This window comes from Synchiropus splendidus, chromosome 3, assembly GCF_027744825.2.
Source record: "Synchiropus splendidus isolate RoL2022-P1 chromosome 3, RoL_Sspl_1.0, whole genome shotgun sequence".
NCBI lineage: Eukaryota > Metazoa > Chordata > Actinopteri > Syngnathiformes > Callionymidae > Synchiropus > Synchiropus splendidus.
The window spans coordinates 35,524,297-35,531,506 of record NC_071336.1 but is presented as its reverse complement, the minus strand read 5'-3'; positions in this window follow the sequence as shown (position 1 = coordinate 35,531,506).

Genomic DNA, 7,210 nt, shown 5'->3' with positions numbered 1-7,210 from the left:
AGGACCTTCTTGCAAAGTGAGGACAAGCCTCATTTTGGGTTACAAAATACTTGTGTGTCAAGTGTTTTGAATAGCTAGGTTGAGGGGGAGAAGCTGGGGAAAGGGTTATGTCAACGTATGTCCATGACAGTCCTCACTGAGATAGGATGACAAACGTGTGTGTGTGTGTGTGTGTGTGTGTTTTAAACTGGTCAAAATCTTCCAAAGGCATCAACTTAATAATTTATTTAATGTAAATATAAAAATATTTTTTGCCTCTCAGCAAGAAGGTTTAGTGTTCGAATCCTACTCTGGACCTTTCTGGGCGGAGACTGCAAGTTCTCCCTGCCCCTGCATGGGTTCCCTCCGGTTTCCTCCCACAGCCCAAAGACAGGCTCACGTGGTTAACTGGACACTCTGTCCAGGGTGTAGTCCCGCCTCTCGCCCAATGACCCCCACATCCCTGACGGGGACTCAGCTGTGGTTCACTGACGTTGTACGTATGTACAGAGTGAAGTTCTAACTCAGGCCTCCCTCGCTCTGACCTTGGCGGCTCCTCCCCGCTCGATTGTCCCAGCATGCTTTGCCAGGAAATAAAAATCTTCCTCTGGCCTCTAGGGCAACAATATTTGGCTTTTGAGGTTGTGTTACTGGACTGGCCTGGCTGTTCTTCTTCTAAGTTCCTGACAGGCCAGTTGGCTTGAGGTTGGATGCTTGCAGCAGGAGCTCCAACATCTTCCATCGTCCTGTCAACAGGGACGACTCCACCTCTGATCAGAACACACTGGTTCAGCTGGTCTTTCCAGCACCTTCCTGTCATGGAGCGAGGCTGATCGGAGCGCCAGACTAATGAAAATATGAAAAACGCTCAAAGAGAATGTATATTTTTTCTAACCGCCGACAAGATCAAGCATTTTTGCTTCGACCTGTTCAAGCGAGCGATTGCTGGCTGTTACACCAGCGAGCGACTCGCACAGAAGAGCAGGTGAACATGTGCTGGGATCAATCAGTCTGACTTTGCCTCCTGTCCAAGTCGAAGTGAAGCACTTGTTTTCTCGCAGGGTTGATGAAACAGTGTCTGAATTTTCAGAGGCAACTAGATGGCGCTCTTGGTTCAGAAATTACATTAGGTTTATTGAATGTGTCGTTCAAGTCCAAACTTTTTACAGCAGACAGCTCCGTCTGGTGGCCTCTGAAAATCAGGACACTGTTTCATGAAGCCTCATCTACCCTTCGATTCAGTGTCATGAAGCCTCACTACTATCACTACTCAATCAAGTGGCTGAAACCATGGAGCCCTCTGGTGGACACTGCCGTCACAACATGAATACAACATAAATCAATGTGTCGCTTGACTTGTAGATCTGACTTGAGCATCAACATGATACTTGATTTTGGACTCTTCTTTTGTTTGGTCAGCACAACGTTGGTGACTATTGGTGAGAGGAGAAACCCCTATTCTTCTGGCTCAGCTCGAGCCTCATGACCGTAGACAGTCTGTCCATCTCCTCCCTTCAGTCACTCGCGAACAAGACCCCACAATCGACTCCTCTTCCTGAAGACCATCTCATCTCCAACCTGAACAGGGTATTTCAGCTTGGTCTCAACCATGGTCCCAGACTCAGGGACCAATCTGGACAGAAGCTCTGTCGTGCAGGAGGGATTCAGAGTAGCACCTCAGCTCCTCCAGGAGAAGACAGCTGAGGTGGCTTCAGCCAGGATCTCTCCTGGAGTGGAGAGCTGGGAGGGCACATCCAGAAAACACTGGAGAGAAGATTTCTCCCAGAGAAGAGATGTAAGACGTTTCTGGGGAGGGTTTTGGACCTCTTCATTTCAGGTGCTGCCCCTGCGACCTACAGTTGCCTCACATTGTTATTCATTTCTATCTCTGTATCTTCAAGACTTGATGAGCCAAATGAAATGAAAAACCTTCTTCCTTCAGCGTGATCTTTGCTTCCTCGTGAGTCAGAGCTGATGATCCACGTTTGGGACGTTCTTTTGCTGCTAAACCATTTGGATGTGGAGCTAAATAGACAAGCTCAGCTCAGTGAATATCCCAAAGTGAAGTGAATGTCACGAAGTGGTTAAGAGCATCAGGCAACGTTCTCTTACTTGACTCTCCACAGAGGAAGCAGGGAGCGGAGTCCGAGCGCCGGCCGTGGCGGGACGCAGCGTTTAATTCGGCCGGATCCCTTCCAGCTCCACGCCACGGAGCGGAAACGTCTCGGGGGCCGGCGTGGACCTGGGAGGTCTCGGTCATTAAGGGAAGTGGGTCAGTGCGTCCGAGGCGAAGTATGAAACTGAACAAACACAGGCGGACCTTGTTTTTAATTCAAGAAGAAGAAGAAAATGATCACCTCCGATGCTGGACGTCACGCGCCTCCTTCATTCGTGGGGAGCAAATGAAGGCCGGGCCCGCTGCCTTGTGACCCACCTGCATTTACCTAACAGACACTTGCACCGCTCAGTCATAACATTACGACCGCCCCGTCTTTCCTGCAGTTTCATTGAGCTGAAGATGTTGGTAACAGGGTGATATTGGTCGTCTGTTTCCACTGTGTCTTTTCACTCTGCTTCAGCGGCAGTGATGCGAACCGTTGCTCGCTCCTGATACGCAGCACTTCGATGGGATGGAATCAGTTCAAGTCGTACCTCCGGACTGTCACTGCACAGCTGTTGATCAATGAGTTCCTCTCATTCAACAAAAGAAACGACATCTATTTCCTTCGAGTCTTCTTTGGTGACATATTTTGTTCATCATCCAAATAATTTTTCATCATCTTTGTCTGCATCTTCCTCCTCCCTGAGCCTTTCTTGCGTCTAGTTCTTCAGTGTCTTCTGCATCGTGTTCTTCTTCACAGTAGCTTCCTTCGTCTTCCTCATTGTCTTCTTCATCTGCATCATTTTCATCATCTTATTTGTGGTCAACCTTTTTATGCTTCCAGTTTCCAAGGGTGTAATAACAGCTCCGAAACTGAATGAATAAATGTGTTTCCACAGTTGAGCTCTGACCACCAAAACCTCCCAGGTTCAGGGGTCAGGCTCACAAACTAGCCGAGAAACAGAGCAGCGAACCAGTCACACAAGCTTCTGCTGAGCTTCGTGTCGTGTGTGCAGAAAGTTTTGTTCCTTTCCTTCCACTGAACTGACTGAAGCCCCCGTCCTCTGTGAGCAACTGTTCCTGGAGTCAGACCTCCAGACAACAGCAGGAGAAATTAGATTTCATGAAGGAAGCGGCTCTGTTTTGTGTTGCGTCGACTGGATAACTGGAGCTGACTTTCTGTACTTTGTGTCCATCAACTTCTGAGCAGGAAAAAAAGTCTTGACAAGAAGCAGAAGGTTGATGAACGCTGCAGTGAGAGTGACAGTTTTGGGACCAGAGCGAGGAACTAGTGCATTAGCTTGTTTCAAATCAAGTCTCTTAGTTGGGAAAACACATCCAAATAAGAATGTTTCCCCAAACTGAGGAGACACGGAGCACTCCGCTGGCTGGGGTCAGTTTCACCTCAAAGTTCCAAATGTTCAAGCGGCAGCTTCTCCAATGAAGAGCTGGTTTGGGGCTGGAATAGTTTTCAGTGGTTCCTTCTTCACGGCGGATTGAAAGGCTGATAATAAAAGTGCGTCCGTTTCATTTCAACCCAAGAAGCCTGTCGTCAGTTAGCACAACATCCGAAGGACCCGGGGAAAAAAACAAGAGCGGCGGTGGGAGGAGAGGAAGGGTTGCATGTGGCCGACGAGTCCTGAAGATCTTAATTGCCATCTGAGCCTGTCATTCGCCGCAGACGTGAAGAGTCGCTCAGGTGTGATCGATGCCTCTTTCATCACGCTCCCTCAAATGAAACGCCACAATGAAATCATTGTTTTTCCATCTTTAATTGGAAGCTCGCGTCGAAATTAATAACACTCAAGTCAATGAAGGCGCGGAGGCGCGGCGAGATACCAGACCCGTTAATAACACCCAGATCCTGCGCTAATGATCGTCATTACGGGAGGATGTGGAGGAACATCTGAGATACAGACAAGTCCAGTCAGATACCACAGGTGAGGCTTTGAAAAGAGACTCTAACCTCCTCTCGGGGTCAGGGACCGGGCCGCTTCAGAGAGCTGGACCTGTTCCAACACAAGGCTCTCCTGACTCCAGGTCCACCCTCTGGTCCCCCCATGCTGCCTGGTCTTCCCTCAGCAGGTCACCCAGCACACGCTTCCTCCCCTCTGTGAAACCAGACAGGTCACCCCTGAAGGTGAAGACCAACCCCTCTTCCAACATCATCACTCAAAAGTTCAAATCTGACTGGAGCCATTCCTCCCGCAACAGTCTCCCCTTCAACTGGACCAGCTCCTCATCTTGGTCCTCTGGTGCAGCCCATGTAGTCGGAGCAGTTCCCTCTGAGACAGGGCTGTCCAAAGCGGTCCCAAAAGTGCCGGGGTGAAGTACGATCTCATTCCTATCGATGTAGACCACAGCTTCACCGATCAGATCTCTGCACACTGTCATCATGTGTAGATGAGGTTTCATGAGACAGTATTGCAGGATTGATGAAACACTGTCCTCATTTTCAGAGGCCACTAGACGGAGCTCTTGGTTTAGAAGTGATGTGAGCAGACAGTGTGATCTGGTGGCAACTGAAATTCATCACGCTGTTTTATGAAACCTCATCCACCCTTTAATACTGTGTCATGAAGCCTCATCCACCCTTCAATACTGTGTCATGAAACCTCATCTACCCTTCAATACTGTGTCATGAAGCCTCATCTACCCTTCAATACTGTGTCATGAAACCTCATCTACCCTTCAATACTGCGTCATGAAACCTCATCTACCCATCACATCCTTCCTCCTTCTACCCTCCTTGGTGTTCCTTGACTTGACCGGTGAAGCTGTGTATACCAGTTGGGGTGGAACAAAAGCCAGCCTCAGCCCAGCCTTTTGTCCGGGAGGACTTTGAAGTATGTTCACATTGCCAACACGGGCTACGTTGCAAAAATGGTAAAGCGACGATTTCAGGTTTTACTGCCGTAGAGGAACTATCAGGAAGAAGGGTGGTTCAGATGGAGACATTCTTGCCCGGAGCCATAAACCTAATGAGGAAGGGTCCATCAGCATGTGGACCTTGAATGTCAGTGTAGACTTTAAGAGGATGCTTGTCTTCCCACAAAAGCCAACAGCTGGACGAACATGTTCCTGCTATTCAGAAGCATGAAACCTTCATGGCTGCTGAGCTGACGGTGGCTCAGACTAAAGCCAAGAACCAAGACTGGATGATGGGGCTGTTTCAAACAGTGGTAGGAAGCCAGACTGCTGAGGAAAGCTTCGAGGTTCATCCTGGGAGCAGCTGGAGCCACTGGTCATGGCTGCTGTTGGAACTCTTCTCCAGGTGAAGTCAAGTCTCCTGACCTGAGAGAAGGAGAGCAGGTTGAAGGTAGGAAACAACAGTGGACCTGGGCGTCCTGCTGCTGATCCAACGGCTTGAGAAGAGTCTCACAGGAAGATGTGCTTCACACACTTCCTGCAGCTCGTGACTCCAAAGAAGCGGTTCTGGCTCGTGCTGGTTTTCACCTGTCGCCTCCTGAACTGAAGCTGTTGCAGCCCAGTGAAGTCATCTGTCTCTGGTCCCAACAAAAACAAAACAAACCGTGTGCTGCTCCAGTCTGTCGAGATCATTAGCATCAGGTTCCTCTGCGCGGATGTTAGTCCGATTAAGAACTCCAACACCCTGGTGGTCTCGGTCGGGTCACCTCTCCCCGCAGGGTGATTTCCGGCGACTTCTAAAGAGGACGGCGGTCCGCTCGCCGCCGCCCGCGGCAAGCATCTTCATCAGGCCTCATTAGCTCGCTTCCCGTACAAACGGAGCAGGAGCTGATGAGAGAAGCGGCTCTGGGCCGTGAGCCCTCCCGGTTTTTCACTGATGAGCCTGCAGTTTTCCAGCTGCACAGAGGAGGAGCGCGTCTGGAACACGTCTGGAGCGAGAGGGTTTCCTCTTCGTGGATCCTGAGTGACCTGGTCCGGCTCCCTCCCTGAAGCCTGGCACGTGAGGCTGAAGCAAAAATGTTTTGGATTCCGCTGTGTGACCGTCGGCGTGTTCCAGAGCCGACCAAAAGCCTCTGAGCTGGACAGTGAGGAAGCAGGGCCTGGGCCCGGGCCTGAGAGTGAGAGGTGTTCTCCACCACCGTTGACCTCAACAGCCTCTCAAGGACGCACCTATAACACCACCAGCATTGCTCTTTGTGCCTGCCACGAACATGTTTTTTTTTTTTTTCTGCAAATGCTGTTGTGTGGATGTTCAGGATGACTGCGAGAAGCAGGAACCCTGAGAATCATCCTGAACACGATGATTATTATTTCGTGTTGTATTGTGTTTGTGTTGCCCGAATGGCGACTTCCATTTTCTACGACGACTACTACTATTATTGTTGTTGTTTCCATTTACGTGATGAAATTGTCGTGTGGCGAACTGTTGTTTTGAGGAATTCTTTAACGCTCTACTGATTATTTATTTTATGTATTGATTTATTATTTTCAAATAAGGTTTTTTAGGCACTGCTGCTTGCTGTTGTTATCAATATTAAATATAAAAAATATTATTATGGTCATTATTAGCAGCAGCTGTGGTGTCATCATGAGAAGCCTTGTGAAAATCATTTTTATTTATTCTACCTTTTAATACCATCTTCTGATATTTATTTGCCCAGGTATAGTTGTTTTTACTTTTAAACTTTGGAAATGTGGGTGTCTTTTTTGTGACCATTGTTTCCTTCATGTGCGTTCAAGTGTTATTCATTTATTTATTTCATGTATTTCTCTGCGACCTGAGATCAGAACTGGAGATGGAGCGACAGCCGACGATGGTCCCGTCCAGAACAGAATCACGAACGTCACCAACACGGTCCGAAGACAGACTTGGAGCGATCACCACTCTACTGTCGTCCTTCGGTCGCGCTTGAACCCAATATAAAAGCAATGGGAGCAACAGTTTGGGGACCCCGGCCTGCACCTGGGAAGCTGCTCGGTCCATCTCCTTCATTATCCAGGACAAGATTAATCTCCCACCGTCCGCCCACCAGGAATCTTCCGCCTCCATCTTCTCCACATTTAATCAACCTCCCGGAGTCCACGGGAAGCTTCTGCTTCTCTCTCTCATGGTTCCGTCACTGTGGCTCTTCTGGATGAGCTGGACACCCAGTGACCCTCTGAGAAAATCAGCCTCCACAAACGCTCCCCACAGAGGGAGAT